This window comes from Lagenorhynchus albirostris, chromosome 11 (genome assembly GCF_949774975.1).
Source record: "Lagenorhynchus albirostris chromosome 11, mLagAlb1.1, whole genome shotgun sequence".
In the NCBI taxonomy this organism is placed as follows: Eukaryota; Metazoa; Chordata; class Mammalia; order Artiodactyla; family Delphinidae; genus Lagenorhynchus; species Lagenorhynchus albirostris.
Genome location: NC_083105.1, coordinates 93,531,233 through 93,555,042, shown reverse-complemented (window position 1 = coordinate 93,555,042; position 23,810 = coordinate 93,531,233). Strand labels below are relative to the sequence as shown.

Here is a 23,810-nt window from a genome sequence, read left to right as displayed (position 1 = left end):
GTACAAAGGATGCAAATCCAATACCCAGAGTCCACACTGCCTGGGTGGAGGACCCCATGTATATCTTTAGTCCTATCAGAGCCACGTTCACCACATTTCCTTTTCTTTTCTGAAACAAAAATCTCATTACAGCGCAGGCAGAAATCAGTACTAAGACATGGTTTTCGAGACTAGAATCTTCTATGCAACACCTCTGATGCCCTACTGATATCAGCCCTACTCAGCACAACACAGGACACACATGGAATGGCCGGAGTGAAATGGATGGTGGAAGACAGCTTTATACTCTGACGCACACAGAAAGCCTCCAGAAACTTCTCCGCAGCGTCCCCTTTGAGAACCGGCTTTCCCAAGAAGGGGTCAGAACTGGAGTACCAGAGGCAGCGAAAGGTTTATAAGGGATCCTGGGCTGCCGGGGCTGCCACTTACTCTCTGGGGCACTGGGCGAGTCACTTCAACCCTTTAGGCCTCTGCTTCCACACCTGAAAAATGGAGAGGCTGCAACGGGCCACCTGCAGGCGAGCTTTGGCGGGGCCTCACAGAGGTGCTGCGGATGCCGTGTGATGTGAATATGAAGCACCGGGCTGGGCGTGCGCTCCTGCCCCACTATTCCTTGCCCCAGGGCCCCCTGAGATGCCACAAGTGGAGATAAGGGTTTCTAAGATGCCACCACCTCACCGTGCCATCGGACACCTGACTTTCTCTCTCCAAACCTTGGTTTCTTCATCTATAAAACAGGGGTAAAAAGTGTCTACTTCATAGGGTAGTCATGGGGATTAAATCATTAACTTATGCAAAACGCTTAGAACAGTAGCTGACACACTGAACAGTACCAACTACCTAATTATTATTACTGTCATGATTGGTGATGTATTTTCATCTTTGATTCTAAATGCAGCAGATCCTCATTCTATTCACTAAGCTCCCCATGGAAGAAACACCCACCTCGGCATCAGGCCATGAGCGAGAGGTTAAGCACTAACCAGGTGCCAAGGGACCTAGTGGATGGAGGTCCCTCACTGCACCCTCCTCCCTCTCCTTAGCCCTAAAGCCAGAAAAGCACTGAGGTGGAGTTAAAAGCACCAAGTTCCAACTTGGACCCTGCCACCATGTGCCCTTCTACATGTTACTTAATGCCTCTGAGCCTCGGTTTTCTCATCTGTAGAAAGTAGGCAAGTAGCCACTATCTCAGAGGCAGAAATAAGGTAAAGGAGGTGAAAGCACCCAGCGTAGGTCCTGGCAGGCATTAGTCACACTATAACTTAGGTAGATTTCAATTTGAATCTAAACCGCTCCATTGCCTTGCTCTCCACTAACTATGTTTCAGACCTGCTAGTGGTACCCAAGGGCATCACCCAAACCCTGGCCACAGGCAAACCGACACCATTTGCTGTCCTCTGTCTCTATTTTAAGTTGTGCCTCCCGGGACTGCTCCTGGCCATTCTGGAAAAGTCAGGCATCTTGCAGATGTAACACTGTAGGCGTCCAGGTCCTTGGCACAGCACTACCCAAGAGGACTTTCTGCGGTGACGGCCATTCTATCTGCGGTGACGGCCATTCTATCTGCGGCGGCCGCTGAGCACATGAAATGCAGCTCAGCAACGAAGAAACTGAATGGTTATTTCATTTAATTTTAATCTATTTACGTGTAAAGATGATCTGTGGCTACTGCATCCTGTACTGGACAACACAGCCTTAGGGCCACCCCAGGTGTGGCCGAAGTGCTAACTCCAGATACTCTTCCGAACAAGACATCCGACCCTTCCAACCACCTGGCTGGTATCTGTATTTGTACTTTGCTACTTCCAGCCAGGCCGGCTTGGGGGAGCAGGAAAATGAGGCCACTCAACAGCTATTTCCAATGCCCCCCCATCACCAGGTGACCAGATGACTTGTTTTTAACATGCAGGTAAAAATCAACATTTCCCTGGTTTACTGTATTTGGGGGAATGTATGTGAATTTCAGCTATTCTTTTAATAGTCGCTGGGGGTTTTGCCTGCAGTGGGATTACTTTGTGGGGTATCTCACCAGAGGACAGAACTTTCAGGCCAGTGATTAAAAGGCTGTGCACTGACGGAAGATGCTGGACAAAATGCTGGGGACCTCTTGAAAAATGAGATCCCTGGCATTTCAATTTCACTCGGTCAAAATCCCACAAGATTTACCTTACTTCATAATATTTTTTACATTAATCTTGCCAAGATCAGATTCCAAGAAGCAATAAAGAATATTAAGTTAGCTTTCACTTTAAATCAGAAAGTTTGTTAGAGTTGATATCCTGCACAAATGGTCATCTTTGCCAAACTGAGATTGGTCCTGAGGGGGTTGAGAGAGAGACGATTCATCCTCTTGTTTATAACGCGTGAACCTTGCATAGTTTCATGACCTTCATCCAAGGTATTAAACGTGTTGTGTGGATTGCTCTCAGTCACTTACCCTAGGCAAAACCAAAGCAAAATACAACACCCTGGCCCAAGTAAGAGAAAGCGGGGGGGGGGGGGGGGGGGGGGAAGCCCATCTGCTCATCTGATAAATATCTACTAAGTCTCTAGCATCTGCCAGGAAGACGCAGATGATGGCGCTCCACGTTTAGTTAGAGACAAATCTCTAAACAAGTAATCACCACATACAAGGTACACGGTCCACACAAGCTGCCTGGGAACACAGAGAATGGACGTTCCACACGGAAAGTTAAGGAAGGCTTTCCCCAAGAGGAAGCCTTGAGCTGGGACTGAAGACTGGAGAGAAGTATGCCGGGCAAGGACGGCAGGGGGAGGAGCTACATTTCAGGAAGAGGATAAAAGCACGAGGGAGGGGCAGGGACGAGCCTTCTATACCAGGGAGGAGCCCCAGAACTGGTCTGTTTTCATTTTGAAGCTTCTCAGTCTTCCCGGTCTTTACCCACCCCCTGAGCCCTCTTCCAGATCCAAGCGACCAGTCCAAGAACAACCTGTTCCTCCGGGTCACGCCCCATTATGAGAAGGCTCCAATTGGGTCCTGCTAACAAAATCACACGGTCCTACAAATCAAGGCTGCTGCTTCATACAAAGCCCCAGCAACCTGCCACCCGTGTGAATGGTGTTTGCTGTTTCTGGGAACAGACCCTCCGCTGCCGCAGCAGGTAGCTACCTCAGATGATGACCCAAAGATTTTAGAGGGAGCTGGAAACCATTGGGGTGGGCTGGCTGTGTTGGGAAGTGCTGTAGTACCTTAAAAAAAGAAAAGCGATGTTACATGATAGCTAATTTAATGAGAGGAATGTCAGGAGGCTAAAAGTGGCTGCGAAGTACAGTACAATAGAGTGATGCAGAAGAAGAAAAGGAGACAGCAATGACCAAGGTAAACGTGCGCTCGCTGGAAATTTTGCTGGCATGACATTCGATTCCTAAAATTGATCTTTTAAGTCACGCTTATTTAGGAGACCAGGTTTTAAGAAGGTACGTTTACCCCAAAGTGCAGAAGAAGCTAGAATATTCACAGGAAACTATACAATATTACAGATAAATATAAATTCAAAACTAGCCTATAATTGTTAGATGAAAAACTTTTGTTACATTAGGTGACAATATCTCATGTTAAGTGACAACTTCAGCATATACAAAAATACTTCTTTCTGCTTTCTTATTATTCCGGATGCTAGAAAAATGTCGGAACTTTTGGGTAGAGTTGTTTTTTTTTTCTGTATCTTCTTAAAATTAGGTCACCTCGCCAGGCTTTTTGGACGTGCTGGGTGGATTTTCCCAAATAAAGACATCACAGTGGTCAGCTGGCAACATCAATGATAGAATTCAGGTCCCCAGAAACTGGAACCAAGTAGGGCGGCACTGTGACCACAGCTCTGGACCTGCTCTCAGAGAGCCATCAGCTTTAACTTTTGTAGTCCACCCATTCCTACTTGTGTGCATTTAAAAAGACAAAGTCTCTTAACTTCTCTGTTCCTCAATTTTCTAATCTGTAAAAGGGAAATAGTAATACCTCACAGGATTGCTAGGAAGATTAAAGACAATGATATAAGTGAAAGCATAAAGAAAATAGTAGTCAGTAAATCTTCGTTCAGTTGATTCTGATAAACACCATGCACTGATTCATAACAGGAGTTTGACAGTCTGAAATCTGGATGTTAAATAAAATGTCCACATAGGGCTTCCCTGGTGGCGCAGTGGTTGAGAGTCCACCTGCCGATGCAGGGGACACGGGTTCGTGCCCCGGTCTGGGAGGATCCCACATGCCGCGGAGTGGCTGGGCCCGTGAGTCATGGCCGCTGAGCCTGCGCGTCCGGAGCCTGTGCCCCGCAACGGGAGAGGCCACAACAGTGAGAGGCCTGTGTACCGCAAAAAAAAAAAAAAAAGGTCCACATAGCTTTCAAAAATCCTGGTTTCTCATCCCTTGACTAATGATCAGTTACAAACTGAGAACATGAATCCCAGTTCCCTTGCATTTTCTATTTATTTGCCATTCTGCAGTGGGGCATTGTTAAGGGAAAATAAAATATATTAAAAGGGTGATTATTTGCTCCCTCCCCTAAAAGCCTGTGGATAACTGACTCACAGACTACCCATTATGAAGTTGGGGGACTCCTTTTTTATACAGGGTTTGTAGCTCCAAAATGAATGACTTTATCAAAATAAAGCTGGAAAAGGATTCCTTAGTCCCCTCCTCCTGTGATCTCTTTCTGGAACTATCAGCTGGAAAGTCAGCTTTCTCTTTGTCCAGATCCTTCTCAATCTTTTCCACCCACTCGAAACTATTGACAGAAGGAATAAAGACTTCTAACTCCAGCTAACAGAGAGATTCACCTGCTTCCACATCTCTATTCTGGGGAATTCCCACCATGAGCTCCTTTTCTCCACATGCAGAACCGGAAAGTTCAACATCTACCTGCCTGATTTCACTGTTTTAACCAAACCTCCCTACAAATAGGCATGCAGACCTTCAGTCTTCTAAGTCAGAGTGTCTATGTTCAGAGTTTCATACTTGGTGACCTTCTAAATGTGGTTTAGTCCCGACATACAATCCATACAGACAGCAAACAAAGCCAAGTTTAAGATTATAAACTACTATTCTTCATAGATTCTTTTCACACTCTTCCCCTGAAACACTCACTTATAAATTAAATCATTTGTTTCTCTCACAACTTTTCTAAAATTCAACCTCTTTTCTAAACTAACATTCTCTAATACATAACTATCCATTCTCTTTTGGAATGGTCCCAACATTTTGGAAACAATGGACCCGTCTGACATGAAAGATGCCAGGTAGAGGCCATATGGCTTCTTTTTCTAACAGGCTTAATGACAACTCTAACAATATTTTTTTAAAAAAAACGTGACGCAGTCTTTTAAGACAGTCCATCAACTTAATGCATTTGAGTTAAAAAAAAAATGGTGGTATCCATTTACAAAACAGTAGGGAAGCATCAAAATGAACCAATGAAAACTTTTGACCAAGATCTTGCTTGAAAGTTGAGAGGTGAAGAAGAGAAAATCTTCTTGGAAAAGAGTGGAAAGGCTCCGCAACCTGAGAGTGGTTGGGACCCCACCGGGACTAAAGAAAACAGACCTTCTTCTTGAGGTTCATATCAGAAGCATCTTGAAAATGAGATCAGATGAGATCAGATCAGTTCCAGATGAACTAGCTGGAGCATTTAGCTCCCTTTACCACAGGAGGAAATCACATTCCTACAGAGGAAAACCCTGCAAATCTTTTCAATCAATTCAGCTTTTCACCCTGTGTCTTCCCTAAAGAGCTTATCTCTGAAGAGGCCTTGGATGATAACAGACCCCAGAGGAACTGACACACAATCCTGAGACTAACAGCCCTTCTCTTCCCTAAAAGAAGGGAATGGGAGAACCAAGATGGTGGAAAGTGGGAAAGTGAAATAGAAAAGGAAGAGAATCAATAAAACTGAATTTCCCCAACATGGTTATGCTTCTTACTGAAACCTCATTCCTTGGCACTTTAAGCTGTTCAAGGAGAAGGCTGAAAGGGATAGGACTACAGTAGGGAAAAAAGGAATGGCTATTGCCTTATCCTAGGCCACGTGTCCCTTTTCACTGTGCAGTAGGGATATCGCTGGTGCATCCTCAGCACATCCTCACCTCTCCAAGCTCTCCCTCGCGTGCTGGGCTCTCTAGAGCCTAGAAACTGCCTTTCGTAGGTGCCCTAGCCAGCAAGTTTCCAGTTAGATTCCAACAGTGAGACTGTTGGCATCCAGCAGAGGGGGGTTTGCCTGGGGCATCAGGCACCTCCTGAGAATCGCCCACTAGCTTCACTGCAGTCCCTGCACGCCTTTTTCCTAACAGGACTTTCCTGGCCTTCACTCCCCCAGCCTTTCAAAGGTTTCGTAAACCTCAAATTCCTGGTATTAAACCACTTCCCATTCAAGATATCTGTGGAGGCTTCTGCGATACATTAGCCTCTTCCCTGCCTCTCAAATTAGAGAATACGGACCAACCCCTGGGCGCCCTGGGGATATGGAAACTGCCCAGAAATATAGTACCTACCCTGGGGCCACAGTTCACTCCAGTATCTACTTGTAGGGATTTATTTTTATGTTAAAATAATCATTGAAATACTATGGGGGAAAGGGCATTTTAAAATGAAATTTTAATAGACTCATAGACATAGAAAACAAACTTATGGTTACCAAAGGGGAAAGGGGGAAAGAGAGAAATTAAGACTTTGAAATTAACAGATACACACTACTGTATATAAAACAGATAAATGACAAGGACCTACTGTACAGCACAGGGAACTATATTCAATATCTTGTAATAACCTATAATGGAAAAGAATGAAAAAGAATATATATACACACATATATTCTGTTTTTTATATATATATATATACACATATACATATATGAATCACTTTGCTTTATACCTGAAACTAACACAACATTGTAAATCAACTATACTTTAGTTAAAAAAAAGAACTAAAATAAAATTTTAAGATAATACACAAAACTTAAAAGAATGTAACTCTTGCAGAAGGCCACTCTACAGTGCACTCTCAGAATGTGAAGGATGTGTTTCCACTTTCTGCAATTACGTGTAACATGGTGGACGAGTTAGAGACACAATGCACATGTGTCTGTCTGTATATCTATCTATCTATCTATCATCATCTATCTATCATCTATCTACATCATGTATCATCTATCTATCTAATCTATATATTCTATATATCCATTCATCATTCTATCTATCTATCTATCTAGATCACCTATCATCTATCTACATCATCTATCATCTATCTATCTAATCTATATATTCTATCATCTATCTATATATCCATTCATCATTCTAGCTAGCTAGCTAGCTAGCTAGCTAGCTAGCTACCTACCTACCTACCTACCTAAGCTTCTCCCATGTTCCACTTTCAGAAGGGATTCTAGATGCCCTGGTAGCACTGGGGATACACTCTCTGTGAACAGCACAGTCAGGGCACACAGCATTCAAGTCACTGGGCTTCTGTACACACGTTAGCTCCTAGAAGGCAAGATCCCTCCTGGCAGGGAAGGCATTGCGTCTAATCAGCTACACGTTCTGCACCATGCACCTCCAACAATGCTGCCCCATCCTAAGCATTTGATACATATCTTATTCATTGAACTGAGGAATCAGTGAAGAGATGGCTAGGTAGATAGGTATCTACCAAGCACGAGTGGCTGCACAGCATAGAGGTTATAGTATATACAATACGTATTAGTAAATGTGTAACCTTGAACAAGTTAGTTTGCCCCTAAGCCTTAGTTTCTGCACCAGGAAGACAAGGATAATAATTGTACCTACTCTATAGGGTCTTTAGGGTTGGGGTGAAGGTTCAAGAGAGGTGATACAGGCGAAGTGCAAGGTGTCTGGCACGTAGTAAGCTCCCCATAAACATGAGCTCTTATCATTACCAATTTCCCCTGGATTTGAATAGCCTCAAATATGCTTGGATTATACACCTATACTGAGTCTAATTCAATTTTTCCTCAATGGTTCAGAGAGCACTAAAGTGCTTCAGCAGGTCACCTGAAATAGAAATTGTCTCCAGTCCATTAGCCAGAATGGCAGATAGCAGGGTACCCTGGTTGTCCTAGCTCGGGCCCTTGCTCACACAATGGAAGCTGGCTAGGAAAAGCTGATGTTCTGGCCCCATGGCAGCCTTCCAAACTGAATTGTTATTTGGGGTAGGATTACAAGATTAGTAGAGAGGAGCACACAGGCAATGAAATAATACGTTTTGACTTTAAAAAACTGATACAACAGCTCATGAAAGCTTACTCCTTACTCCTTACGTGAGGTTCAAACCGGCAGGAGTGTGAAGCTCATCACAGAGGCTAAAACCTGCCTAGAAGCAAATGGACAATTATTAGTGATAATGTACATAGTCAGAGGAATGCCTGGTGGGGAGCCTGTGGCACCCATGATAAGTCCAGCTTTACGTAACGTCTTACTTAATGATCTGGCAGAGAGATAAACAGAAGGCTAAAGAGAGATGCTGAAGTGGACATCTGTTGGCTTTGCCCGCCAGGCACCCGTTCTCCTGTTAGTGGTAACAACACCCAAGTTGTGCTTTGAGGAACAACCCCTTCCCCAGTGGATAAAATCTCCATGGGCCTGTCAAACAAGATGCCCCATGCTGGACCAAAAAAGATCCCCTCTCCCTGGAATTTGAATCTTAAGCAGAGTACCACAAAGACTTCAGAAACCACAGAGCCATCAAGCATCATTCGTTCCAGGAGTGTATCTCTGGGACAAAGAAAGTGTATTTATTAATTCCTGCTACTCAGATCCTTGGAAGCTCTATGACACTTTTCCTTTCCTTTCCCTTCAAATCTAACATACATCTTTTTTTCCCCCCTTAAATGAGTCAATGGCATTTCCTGTGGACTGCAACCTAAAAGCCCCACTAATAGATATGCAACTTCTACAAAATCTGAACTGGAAATGTGTTGATATGACCCTTCAGCGATTCTCAAAATACTTTCAGACATTAGCATAAGAAACAAAGCAAGCGATTTAAAAATCACAGTGTTTTGATTCGACTTGAAAAAAATTCACATTGACATTTTTCTGGGCAAAAGAAATGATTCTAATATTCACACAACAGTAGAAATCACCTAACCTTAGAACTAAGGTGAAAGCAGAGGACCAGACATGAGATCTCAGTGAGATGAGGCACTTCTAAATGCCATTAAAGTTCTCTATTGCATAAAGTACAACACATCAGACATCAGCCAAGTACAACATGGTAAGTGACCTCTATGGTACACCGTCTGAATTATTAGGTGCATACTTTCTTTAAAGAGAGAAAGTAAGAGGAGAATAAACCCAATGAGGTTTGACGAAGCAGTATAATAAAAATGAATTAAGCTATCCAGGGTAAAGGGCTGAATGCTAAGGATACACCAGCTTTGTTTTCCAACAGCCCTGCTCTCCTGGATGGAGAGCGTGTAAGGAGGCCACCACCTTTGTTTGAGGCTAAGAGCCACTCCAGGCTTAAGTGCCATCCATACTTGCTGATTATAAAAACCTCAGCCACCCAGGCTCAAAAGAGGAAGTGAAGACTAATGGTGAGGCCAGCCTAGCAGCCCAGCTGCCCAACTGGGTGTTCTCTGTCACCAACAAACCCTACTCTGCCTCCATGACAACTCGCCTACTTTGGGGCCAGAAGAAGCTGGCCTGCCAACAACGAAAAAGGCCATTCTTGCAGGGAGAATTTGCAAGAAAGGGAGAAATTTTCTTCTCAGTAATGGAGAGAGTCAAGACCCATTTCCCAGCCTACAGAGAACAGGGAATCCTACCCCTACTGTTCATTCTTCCCACAATCTCTGAGCAATGCCTCTGGGGGGACTCGCCAGTGCCACACCCTGGGCGGTGCTTTAGGAAGACCTGAGGTATACACTGCATACATCATATAAAGGGGTACACAGTAGTAGGTAAATTGTATATGGGTATAAGATATCTAGTATTGCATCAGTTTCCAACAGGAAACAGATGATAACACCAAATGGGGAGACTAAGGAGAGTTTAACAAAGAGACTATTTAAAATGGGGTGGGCAGAGTCAAGGGAAGCCAACAAGGGGTCCTGAAACACCCTGGGTCTGGCCACGGTGGGAGCTGTCACTAGCTCTGGATCCCTGAGGTAGCAAGAGGAGGGAGCTAATAATGGATCCCAGTGGAAGCTGGACCTGAGAGAGGGGCTACCCCAAGGGAGCTGTGATCTCTGGCAGAAGAAGGCAGCCATTCTCAACCCACAGTGCAGGAGGGACGAAAGAAACTGGGGGCTGGTCATCCAACCTCACCCTCCTGGTGCTCTTTCTTGCATCCCATTGGCCAATCCTAAGCAGACTGGTGGGGAGCCCGCTGATCTGGTAAATCAGGTTCAGCCTCGTAGTGGTCAGAGCAGAGTGGAAGGATGGGAAGTGGATCTGGAGGGGCCAACAGAGGAATAGCCATCTCTGTATCTATATCGGTTATCTGTTTCTAATCTCACATCTTGACAACTTCTCACATCTTCCTCCAAAGTACATGATGCTCATTTCAACCCTTGTACTCTCTCTGTGAGCTCTTCTAACCCTCCCTAAATGCCAATCTACATTTTCCTTAATTTTCTCGGTTATAAAATTAGGGGATAGGGTGCAAAAGTGGTATTGAGTTGGCCAAAAAGTTCGTTCGGGGTTTTGGTAGGACGTTACAGAAAACCCGAACGAACTTTTTGGCCAACCCAATATTTCCTCCTTCTCTACCATCTTTCCCCTGGCATAGACAGGGAAAAAAGCTTCCTTAAGGCTCTTATCAGAGAATTCCCGGGGCGTCCAGTGGTTAAGACTCTGTGCTTCCAAGGCAGGAGGCGTGGGTTCGATCCCTGGTCAGGGAACTAAGATCCCACATGCCGCGAGGTGCAGCCAAAAAATAAATTAAAAAAAAAAAAAAGAGAGATGAAGACTCTAATCATAAAGGAAAAATGAAGATGATGATAGAAATGCTAACATCCTCCCTAATACCTCACAGGAAAAGGAAATCTTGGCTTTACCAACATATGAAGGGCAGAATCCAGGTATCCCCTAACGTACACCCGGAGTGAAAACCAGGCCCTATGTTTTTTGTTTTAGTGGCTGAAATGGCAGCACTGCCCTCCACCAGCCTTGCCCACGTTGTCCGTCCAGCTCTACCTTAGAAGTAGCTCTCGGCACCTCCTGGCCTCTAACTATAGACTAAGTCCCAGCCTCCTCTGTGACTTGACCCAACCAGGACTCCAGCTTCTACAAAATCCTCTTACACAGCACGTGACAGGGCAGGGATAACAGGAAGAAATTACGGGGTAATTTAGGAGCACCGTGTTAGAAGAGGCTCTCACAAGACGAGCGGTGTTACGTCATGACAGCCTGCAAAGGAAAGTGGGGCAGCTGTCCTTTTTGATCTGTTTGCTGACAGAATCTTCAAAGCATGGCTTCCTTTTCTGATTCCCGCCATGTTGGAAAGGGGCGTGCGCGTAGCTCGGTAGGTCAGAGCTACTGGTGCTTCGTCCACTTCACCTCTGCTCTGACAGTGGCATCATGACATGGTTTATGAGAGAACTCGTTCACTGCCCTCCACGACATTAGTCTCAGGCTTTTGCAAAGGACCCCAAACACCCTGATCTTCCCTTGGGACCTTAAAACCAAGGGAGCCCCAGAGTCATCTGCTCCACTTTTAACTCCTGATGGTTAAAATTCAAGCATTTGGAAACAGTTTTTAAAGACTTTAAAGCTATTAAGAGTGAGATTTCGATGAGCTAGTTCAAAGTCAGCATTAATGACCTGTTAATGATTTTAATGGTTCTTGCACTAAGCACTGTGAATGACCTACTGTTAAAATACAGAATGACTGGCTTTTCCATGAATCCATTAACTCTTCTTTTCTCATAATTCTATCCCAACTAAAATATTTTCTTCCTTTCAATTTGAAGGGTTCGTGGATAAAGAAAACTGAGGTACACACAAAGAATACATTTTAGTGACTGGGGATCAGGGGAAGCAAAGGAAAAGAGGCAAGAATAAGCAAGGTTCTGAGCTCCTGTTTGTATGAAGCTGTGGTTTAGAGAGGAAATAAAGCCAGCAGGGGCACAGTCAGACGGAGGAGGGGGGCAGAGGAGGAGTACAAACTCTGAAGGCAGAAATGAGAAGGTGATGGAGATAGAGATGGAATGGCAGGGGCAGGGACCCACTACGGTCCAGCATCTTCAAAGAGCTGCACCTGCTTCAGCTGCGCACACTCAACTGCAAAGAGCACCATCTCACCCTGGTGTGTACGTGTAACTAACAGGTTCATCTCTCATGTTCTGGACCTGGCTTAATGCCTGGGCTACCGCCCCTTGCCTGTTAATACACTCTGAAGCCACCATCCACCCCTAAACAAGGTACCCAGTCCTTTCTCGCCAGGCAGCAGAAGGAGCTACTGTCCTGGCTAGCTGTGTCCTTCTCCAGCTGACAGCACCACGCAGAGACGACTACCTCGTACAACGACCCTGCGGCTCCAGCTTCTCCCCAATACCATCCTGCTTGGTGGTTGGAACCTGGGTGAGAGCAGGGGAGTCTGTCCAACAATGGAAGCATAAGGAACAGAGTAAGTCTGTGGCAAATGAACAAAGTCAGAGACTGCTCCCACCTGGCTCTGCCGGCATTTCAAAAAAAGATGAACAGGTAGAGAAGGCATTTAAGGTGTTGTAGACTTGTATGGAAATTCACAAACCAGGACCCACGGCTGAGAGCATTTGGATCAAAAGGCAAACGAGACAGAAAATAACATCACAGTAAGAACAGACCACCAAGCATCTCAGCCTGACAGAGGATATTGAAAATATTTCCTGAAAGAGATCAGAAAACTGGCAGAAAGGCAAGATACTCTAGCCATACAAGATTTCAATTATTTAGACATGCTAGAAGTTTAATTCTGTTAAAACAGGGCATCTGACTTTTCCTTCTGACAGCAGTATTTCCCAGAAGGTTAGGAAATCTTTGAGAAAAACTGCTGTGGGGGAGGAGGTTATTGTTCCTAGCCCTAGCTGTGGGCCAGCCAATTTTTTTCCCTGTAAAGTGACAGACAGTAAATATTTTACACCTTGTGGGCCATGTGGGCTCTGTCACAGCTATTCAACTTGGCCTGTGTAGTGCAAAAGCAGCCACGGGCAATACGTAAACAAGTGAACATGGCTGTGTTTCAATAAAACTTTATTTACAAAAACAAATAGCAGACCCGATTTGGCCTGCAGGCTGTAGTTTAAGGATCGTTGTCCTAGATGGTTACGTAGAATTAATGATATCCCTGTGAGAATATGACCACATCCTCCCGGAATTTGTACTAGCTAAGAAAGGGGAATGCTGTGAACAGTAAGATGTGCCATTTAGTAAGATGATTTCTGAGGGAATATTAAAAGTTGGAAATAATGAATCTGAGTCTATGGACATTTCTAATAAAAAGGCAATGTGATTCAAAAGAGATGTGATGCACTGCTTTAAATGATTTGATTCTGGCTGTATACTAGCTAATAATCCCGATGCAGAAGATATTTAAGAGACAATATGGATAGCCAGAAAGTTTGTGATTAAACCAGATTATATAAGAAAATGTATAGAAGATGTACTCCTAATATATAAAAACAGGGCAGTTATAAAAATAGAAGGGCAAACTTATAAGAAAAGTGGCTAAAGCTTAAGAAAAAAAATAGTTAAAAGACTTGTTAAAGCTGTGTTCAAAAGAAAATGGTCCAGGAAGTGATAGAAACAGCTTCGTATGATGATGGAAAGTTAAAAGATGACAGAGAGAAGGCAGAGGTACTCAACTTTAATCTTGCTTTTTTATCTCTTCCACCAAGGAGAATGATCTTCAAACTGAAAAGGGTAAGGCAAAGGGGGCTAAGATGAAACCGAAACCTTATAGGGGAAAAGAAACAGTAAAGTAGAGGCCAATCCCTTAAACCAATACAGCGAGTACTGACCCAGAACACCGGCAACGCAACAACAATGGCCAGTGTTCACTGAGTTCTGAGGATATGCGAGGCACTGTGCTAGACACTTGATCTGCGTTAACTAAGTTAGTCCCCACTAACTATATATATTGTACAGGTGGCCCTCAAAGATATCACAGGTTCGGTTCCAGACCACTACAATAAAGCAAATATTGCAATAAAGTGAGTCACACAATTTTTTTTTTTTTTTTGGTTTTCCAGTGCATGTAAGAGTTATGTTTAGGGAGTTCCCTGGTGGCCTAGTGGTTAGGATTCTGAGCTTTCACTGCCGTGGCCTGGGTTCAATCCCTGGTCAGGGAACTAAGATCCAGCAAGCCGCTTGGCGTGGACAAAAAAAAAAAAAAAGAGTTATGTTTACTATATACTGTAATCTATTAAGTGTGCAATATTCTTATATCTTAAAAAAATGTACATGACTTAATTAAAAAATACTTTATTGCTAAAAAATGCTAACAATCATCTGAGACTTCAGTAACATGGTAGTAACATCAAAGATCACTGATCACAAATCACCATAACAAATATAACAATGAAAAGTTTGAAATGTTGTGAGAATTACCAAAACATGACACAGAGACATGAAGTGAGCAATGCTGTTGGAATAAAATGGCGCTAATAGACACCTGCTCAATGCAGGGTTGCCATAAATCTTCAATTTGTAAAAAAAAAAAAAAAATGGAATATCTGGGAAACACAATAAAGTGAGGCGCAGTACAACAAGGTATGCCTATATGTACTATCATTTTCCCCCATTTTACGGATCAATAAGTCAGAGTTTAAGAAACGTGTCCCGGTGCTTCCCTGGTGGCGCAGTGGTTGGGGGTCCGCCTGCCGGTGTGGGGGACGCGGGTTCATGCCCCGGTCCAGGAGGATCCCACACGCCGCGGAGCGGCTGGGCCCGTGAGCCATGGCCACTGGGCCTGCATGTCCGGAGCCTGTGCTCCGCGGCGGGAGAGGCCACAGCAGTGAGAGGCCCGCATACCGCAAAAAAAAAAAAGAAAAAAAAAAAGAAACGTGTCCAAGTTCCCTGTTAGTGAGTACAGACCTAGGTCTTGAACTCAAGTCTGACTAGTACCAAAGTTCTGCTTTTAATGACACTTCAATAATGTGAAGACTTGTTCAAGAATCACTATCATTATCATCCTTTAGAGGACTGGACCTCTACACTGGAGACTGGCATACGACCAGCTCTAACTTGCACACGACTAGCTCTAACATGCACAGATTCACAGAAAAGCTCCAAAACAGACTGATAAACAAGCAGTGTGGTTGCTTCAAAACAAAGACAGACGTGATCATCAGGAGAGAGCACTGGTTCACCTTGAACCCATTTCTGCCCTGGCCCCTTCCATCCACCAGGATAACAGCATCCTAACAACAGAGTCTCTGCCCAACTCCACCCCGAGTCTGGGAAAGCCAGGCCCCAGGATGTGCCAAAGAAGAGCCTCCCAACGAGTGGCGGATACCCGAGCTTCTGCCACGTAACTGGTGCTACTGCGTTAGGTTCTGAGTATCCATGGGAGCACCAAGCTTCAGCTTTCCTCTCCTCTCATCACCTGTGAACAACAGTGGTCTCCATGGCCTGCGCAGGTTCCCATTCCCAGGCTCCCGCGTCAGCGGTTTGGATCCTAGTTTGGCCATTCATAAGCAGTCATGAGACCTAGGCTAAGCTACTTATCTTCTTTTTTTTTTTTAAGATTTATTATTTATTTATTTATTTAATTTATTTTTGGGCTGTATCAGGTCTTAGCTGCAGCATGCAGGATCTTCGTTGCAGTGTGCAAGCTTCTCTTTAGTTGTGGCGTGCGGGTTTCCTCTTCTCTACTTGTGGCGCACAGGCTCCAGGGCGCGTGGGCTCTGTAGTTTGAGGCACGCGGGCTCTCTAGTTGAGGTGCGCAAGCTTAGTAGTTGTGGTGCTGGGGCTTAGTTGCCCCGCGGCACGTGGGATCTCAGCTCCCTGACCAGGGATCGAGCCTGCATCCCCTGCATTGTAAGGCAGATTCTTAACCACTGGACCACCAGGGAAGTCCTTACTTAATCTTTGATGATCAATTTCTCCATCTGCAAAATGAAGCATCTTGGGCCACACTAGGTTACTGTGATGGTTTAATGTGACGGTAAGTGGGAAAACATAGATTGAAGTGCTCTGTAGCTCACTACAATGTGCTAAACAAATATTAATAATTACAAGTTATTATTAACCTTACTTATTTATTTATTTTGCGGTACGCGGGCCTCTCACTGTCGTGGCCTCTCCCCTTGCGGAGCACAGGCTCCGGACGTGCAGGCTCAGCGGCCGTGGCTCACGGGCCCAGCCGCTCCACGGCACGTGGGATCCTCCCGGACCGGGGCACGAACCCGTGTCCCCCTGCATCGGCAGGCGGACTCTCAACCACTGCGCCACCAGGGAAGCCCGAACCTTATTTTTTAAGTAGAACGTTATTGTAACTTTTGTTGATCAGATTGCTAGACTGGTGATTCAGAGAAATGTAAGTATAAAGAATCTTGATTTCAGTGCAGCATTTAGCCAAGTTTCCCATGAGATCTTTGAGAATATGATGGAGAAAGGTGGGCAGAATAATGGTACAGCCAGGGAGGTTCACAGCTGGATGAGAAGAGGCCAATGCAGCTTGGAAAGAGCTTTGGGGAACTGGTCCAGACGCGTCCAGGTGACAGAAGCATCTGCCTGGCTGTGATCTTGAGCAGGTAAGAACCAGACCCTCTGACTTTGTGGGGCCTTCCTCACTCTTTAGTTGTGTTTAAAAACAGCCTTTGGCCTGTCTACATTTACATGTATTTGTCAGTAATTTATAATTTATATCCACCCCCTTTCACAAAACACATGAAGCAATTAACACATTTATTAATCACTAGGATGAAGGCATAGGAACCTGTTTATAAAAGGACGTCCCTGAGTGACAGAAATTGGACCCAAAATAGACCCTGACAAGGCAAATCAAACAAACAAGATGAAGTGCACCAGTGACAACCTTCCAGTTCTGTACTTGGATCCAAAAAAACCCCACCAGCTATTTAATAACAGGATGGAGAAATAGCTTTGAAATAGTGTGTTAAAGATTTAGAGCTCTTAGATGATAACTAAGTATCAATCAAAAGTTCAATCTGGTTGTCAAAAAAAAGAAAAAAAAAGCCATCTATCTTAGGCTGCAACCATAGACGTAGAATACTGAAAATGAAGGAAATCATTTTCCCAATATATTCTGCATAGGACAGATCTCATGTGGAGTACTATATTCAGTTCTGGGCATAACCCAGAAACACCTGAGCTCATTTAGAGGTGGTTTGACCAGGAAAACAATTAAGAAAAATCTAAAAATCTAAAAAAATTATATATCATGTTAGGAACAGTTGAAAGAACCAGTACATACAGTGTGTACAAAACAAGAGGAGGACTGTGGCATTCATCTCCTAATAGCTGCAGAACACTATTCACGTTCCATCCTCCTTTTAACCCTCTACTAAAACTGCTCATATAGAGGTCACCAATGATCCCCATATCACCAAATCCGATAGTCAATTTACCATCTCATCTCATCCCTCATGTGCATTCAACAGTGTTGACTATCCCCTGATGTGTGAAACACTTCCATTCTGGCCTCAGTAACACTGCAGTAGCCTGGCTTCCTTCAGCACCCCCGACCTTCCCTGAGTTCCAAAGGGCAGATGCAAACAGTTGCTAATCAGGGAAGGGAGAGAATACAGAAACAAGGGAGAGGCAGTCAAGAAACAATAGTGCAGTGATGGGGCAGGGCCCTGGTTCCTTCTCAAGGAATATACATAACAGTACTTTGAGTTCTTTTGCAGGACCTAAGGCCCCCACTCAGGTGGAGGATGGTAACTTCAGGCTGAGCACAAGATTCCTGTTACCTCATCACCAGCCAATCAGAAGAAAGCACACAGTGGGAGATAATGAAGACTCCAACCCCCTCCCCAAATGATTCTCCCTTTAAAAACTTTCATGTTCGAGCAGAATCTTTGGAGTTGGTTTTTGGACATGAGTCCACCTCCTCCCCAGGTGGCAGGCCTCCTGAGCAAAGCAACCTTTCCAGCCACACTTGTCTCTGGAGAATTGGCTTCTGGGCAGCAGCAGTCACACCTGAGCTCCGTAACAGAAAGGCTGCATTTAAAACTACTGGCGTTTGTTTGTCGGTACTCCAAGAGGATAGTTAAAGTGGTGTTTGCACTCCAAGGGACTTTGTGTGTCTGTGTCTGTGTGTGGAGCCACAGCTCCTGCTGGGCAGCCCCCCTCCCATAGCTACAGTTCTCACCAGGTTTCTTAAACATGGTTCCTTCCCCCTGTCCCCCAGCAAGACGTGATAACAGCTTCCAGCTGTCGCTAGCCTCTGAACTTGCTCATCAGCTCATGGCGAGTCCCTTATTTCTTCCCGTACCTCTGTAAACAGTCCCTGTATCGAGCTCTCTTCAGTTAAACCCTTTGAGTATTCCCCCACCTTCCTGCTGGCGTTACTGAAAGCTCAGCCTCTCTGTACACCGGGGCCGAATCAAATCTCAGAGACAGAGCTTTGGGTGAAGTAGAAAAGGATAGCTTTATTACTTTGCCAGGCAAAGGGGGACACACCGGACTTCTGCCTCGAAGAACTGTGTGTCCTAACCCGGGAGGATCTGATGAAGAGTTTTACAGCAGTGGTTCAAAGGTGGGGTCTCTGACAAGATTAGGGTGTGAGCAGGGCTCCTCTCCCTTAATCTCATCTCAGGTCTCCTAATCCTGATGAGCTTCTCTGGTCCCTTTAATCTCGCCTCAGGTGGCTGCTCCTCCCTAGATTAGCAACTGTTGGAATCTGCCCTTTGGAATTCAGGGAAGGTCATGGATGCCGGGAGTCTTGCCTACAAGGAATGGGGGACAAGAGGACCTCTGTGCCTGGAAGCCCCACAGGGCCTCACTTGGTTTCACTGGGACCCTGACTGAAGCACTAAGCCCGGCCTGAAAGATGCCTCCCTTCCCTGGGCAGCACCTTCTGGCCAGTCAACTTAATGTGACGGCCATTCCCCTCTTTTGTTGATCTCTACTTGAACTCCAAGACCAGCAGGTTAATTTAACAACAATCTGTTTTTGTTTCCAGCTAATTACCCACTGAGTCACCATTTCCCCAGGCATCTACCTGATATAGCCCCACCGAAATAGTCTTACATTTATAATTCTATCCTAATTTCACCCTCCACCTACCAGTGGCTCCCCAAATGCTACCATATCCATTCCCTGTCGTGGCTTAGGTGTTGCTGGTACTCTGCAGAGAGGGTCCAGCCTAGCCAATCAGCTACAGCTCAGAGATGGGCTCCTGCCCCGCCAAGGCACTGGAAAATAAATCAAGAAAGCAAAGTAGAAGCCCCGTGGTGGGACTGCACAGTAAGTGCTGAAGGGAAGACTGCAGGCATGTCTACTCGGTTCGCCAGACCCCGAGCTTGGAGTAGCCTAATTTGCATCAAGATCCTACCAGCTGGAGGGTATAGAACTACCTGCCTTGGTAAAGTCCAGCTTGGGAGAGGAACTGGTCTAAGCTGACAGAATGAGGTTCCCCCTGCCTGAAGGTGAACTGGGCTGGGAAAGGCAACAGTGGGTATTTGTCTCCTCCTCAGACCTTCCTCTTACCTCTCAACATCTCCCAGTCACCAACCTATTCAAACTGCTCCTTCTCCTGAAACATCTGTTCGCAGCATCCAGTCTTACTTCTCGGGGATACGACAGCCCGAAGAGGGCACGAACTCTGCCTTCTCTTCTGCTATATTCTCCACAGCCCCTAGCACGGTGCTGAGCACGAGAAGGACTTCAGAAAACGCCTGTTAATTCACTGCCTCATCTCAGCAGCCTACTTCAGTTACTCTCACAGACCCAGACGCTAATACTCCTTTCCTCTGTGAACGCCTAAATCTCCCCAGCCAACTGGTTCCACTTCCATTTTTTCCTAAAAATCAAGAAGTGAACAATAATAACGAAATTGCCGGAAGTTGCATGCCATTGACTCTCTTTCTCTGGGTTAAGAGAAAACCATTTGGAAACTGGGTTAGATAAAATAGTTTTCATATACATGCTTTCATTTTCTCACAATTTTCTTTCATACTGGATTCAACAGGCATTATGACTCCCATGTTAGAATTACTAAAACCAAGGCTCAGAAAGATTAGGTAATTTACCCAACACTACAGGGCCTGTAAGTGAGTTTAACTCCAATTAGAACCCAGGTCTCTGTCTGCTACCCCACACTGCTTCTCTATTAGCGCACCTGTCCCCCAACCCCAGGTTAACGCGCCCCTTCCTCCATAGGCTAGCAAACAAATATAAAATGAGGGGGCGATATAACAGGGCATCTGGTCATAATTCATGGCTGCCTCACTGGTGCAGAGCCAAGATCCCAGTACACAGGACCGAGTCCTAAATCTTGGCTGCCACTTGCTGCTGTACCACTTGGGAGTGATACCTACCAGCACTCTGTATGAGAGGCAAGGCTCTCAGTTCTGATATAAACAAAGCCCTGTGGGCTTACACAACCCCATCTCCTGGTCATGTGGCAAGGCTGCTGTGAATAGCAGCTCTGGGACTCTCCTGTGTTTCCAGCTAATAACACCCAACTGCAAGCAGCAGCCTGATGTCTTGTTCCTTCTGTTCCCGCCTCACCTAAATGGATGAAATGCTTATTCCCATCTGTGCTCTAAAAGAAAACCCAAGGTGTCTAAGGATGACCAGCCAGAAACTCCTGGGACTTGAAGGCAGAGATGACATAAGGAACAGGTAGTCCATAGTTAAGAAAACATAAGATAAAGTTTGAGGCTTTCAAGAACCATGGCTGAGTGAGTTTGCCTCTGCCTCAGCTATTCAAAAGACCAGCATGTGTGACCAGTAAGAAATATAAGACCTCTGTATCACGTAAATTTTGAAAACAAGCAATAGTTAACTCACTAAATTACCTGACTGCACACCAACTTCAGAATATAGCATGGCTGCACCTTCACTTGGGGCTTGCTATACACATAATCATACTTGCACTTATGAAGCACTTCATCTCATCCTTAGGGAGGAAAGCATTTTCTGTGTGATAACCATGACACTGAGTGATATTCCCAGAGCACTGGCTATCATCAAGCACTGGTTTAAAAGTATGAACTCTTAAGTCAAACTGTCTGGTTTGAATCGAGACTGTGTCACTTGCTAGTCGGATTTCTTGCCACAAGTTACTTAACCCTCTGCACATCAGTCTCCTTACTTATAAAACTGTAATAACAGCAGTACCTATTTCATAGCACTATTATGAGAATTAAAAGAGACAGTACATATAAAACAAATAGAAGAGTACCCTGCATAAGGTACATATTGAATAAGTGCTAGTTATTATTAAAGATAACAGTAAGTTGAGGGCTTCTGATTTTTGCAATGATGAAATACCTGGTTATCGGACTAGCCTTCCTACTGGAAAAGAGTATATAAAACTGAACAAAATATATGAGGCAACTGTTTCTGGCAGTGGACAAAAAGCAGCATAAGATTTCAATTCCTGAGAAAAGGAAAACTCATGAGATCAGCCTGTGATTGCCCTGGCTCTTTGCCTAGACACAGTTTCCTGACTGGAGTAGAGAGAGCTGAAGTCCAAGCACAGCACAGTGGTCACACTATGCTGAGGGGGCAGAGGTCAGAGTTCCTGGCAGCTAAAAAGTCTGGAATCTGCAGGGTAGAGTATCAGAGAGAAGTTTGCAGACAGGGACCCCATAAGCTCATGGCTGAGGGCTGGGTATATAGCTCAGGGCAAGATACCCATGATTTTCTTGATAGCAGTTACTACAAAGGTGTAAGTAAAAGATAGATACCAGAGGTTGAGCACCAGTGTGGAAAGGGAAGTTGCAGAGTTTTCTGGAGTTCCAGCCCTTCCAGAGTGGAGATTTCCAGAAACATCACTCCTTAGGAACAAGGACCATACCCTTAAAATAAGACTTACTCTAGTCTCACCCTAATAACGACTAATTCCAAACCCCGACAAGATCCACAAGGAGACAGAATTTAGAGAGCGAGTTCCAATAAATTAGAGGGGCTTGGGAAATGCCATGGGCTTTGCATAGATATGCAGCAACAAAGCATAAAACCGAGCCTGCAAAAACTCACAGCGATCAGCCAGTATTTAAGCTGTAAGATAAAATAAGAATTAATACTTTTCCAAAGAAAATAACAGAATCGAGAGTCTCTATAACATACTATCCACAATGTCCAGCATTCAATTTAAAAAATCAATTACAAGTGGCATGGACATATATACACTATCAAATGTAAAACAGATAGCTAGTGGGAAGCAGCCACAAAGCACAGGGAGATCAGCTCAGTGCTTTGTGTCCACCTGGAGGGGTGGGATAGGAAGGGTGGGAGGGAGATGCAAGAGGGAGGAAATATGCAGATGTATGTAGATGTACAGCTGATTCACTTTGCTATACAGCAGAAGCTAACACACCATTGTAAAGCAATTATACTCCAATAAAGATGTTAAAAAAATAAACAAATAAATTTTCTTAAAAATAAAAAGTCACTTACACATACAAAGAAAATGGGAAATGTGATCCAGATTGTGGACTTGGCGAGCAAACACTTTAAGTAGCTATTAGTAGTTATTATAAATGTTATAAGAAGTGAAGAAAAATATGTTCAACTAATTAAAGGAAAATACAGTCTTAATGAATGAACAGAGAGGGAATCGCAGTAGCAAAACAGAAATTACAAAAAGATGCAAATGCAAATTCTAGAACTAAAAAGTATAATGGCTGAAACAAAACCAAAATTCACTCTTTGGACTTAACAGAAGATTGGAGATGACAGAGAGTTAGTGAACTTGAAGACAGATTAATAATATCATTGATTTAGTCTTTTCTTTTTTTCACCCTGGCTCTCTGCCTAGAGACAATTTTCTGACCACAATAAAGAGAGCTGGAGTCCAAGCATAGCACAAAAATAAGGAAAAGCAAGGAAAAAGACTGAATAAAAAATGAAAGAGCTGCATATTGATATTTGGCACAATATCAAATGATCTAACGCACATATAATTGAAGTCTCAAATGATAAAGAGAATGAAATTGAAGCAGAAAAGATATCTGAAGAAATAACAGCCAAAAACTTCCCCAATACAATGAAAAACACTGACTTACAATTCCAAGAAGCTCAGCGAACTCCAAACAAGATTAATATAAATGGAATCACAAAAGGTACTACATAACCACACTTCTGAAGACCAAGCTAAACAAACAGAAGATCTTGAAAGCAGCTAGCAAACAAAAGATGAACACAGAAACAAGGGGGAAAATGACTGATGACCAGAAGACAGTGGAACAGTATCTCTAAAGTGTTAAAAGGAAAAGGAAAAAGAAAACCTGTCAAACCAGAATTCTATTACTAGCAAAGATATTCTTTAAGAATAAGGGTAAAATAAAGACATTTTTAGATAAGGAAAAGCTGGGTGAAAGGACGGTCTTCAGGCTGAAGGGTAATAATACCAGATGAAAAAACTCCTATCTACAGGAATGAGAACCACTTGAAGTAAAAAATAAATGAGCAAATATAAAAGACTACATTGTCATTCTTCTCATAAGTTACATGAAATAATACTGTTTATTAAAGCAACAATGATTATAGTATAAGGTAAAGTTTTACAGAATAGGTGAAAGTAAGAGATAAGATAACAATCATGCAAAGGACAAAGTATGCAGTTAAATGAAATTTTGCTGTTGTGAGGTTATTACATTTGTGAAGTGGGAATCAGGAAACAGAAAGTGGGAACTGAAAAGTGACAGGTATGAAGTGAG

At 44.1% G+C, this 23,810-nt stretch overlaps 1 protein-coding gene across 2 annotated transcripts in view; it reads right to left on the bottom strand.

The window, feature by feature from the left end:
- Positions 1 to 23,810, bottom strand: part of GRIN2B (glutamate ionotropic receptor NMDA type subunit 2B) — a 426,141-nt gene that overhangs the window by 352,327 nt on the left and 50,004 nt on the right. The gene's annotated exons all lie outside the window — the stretch shown is intronic.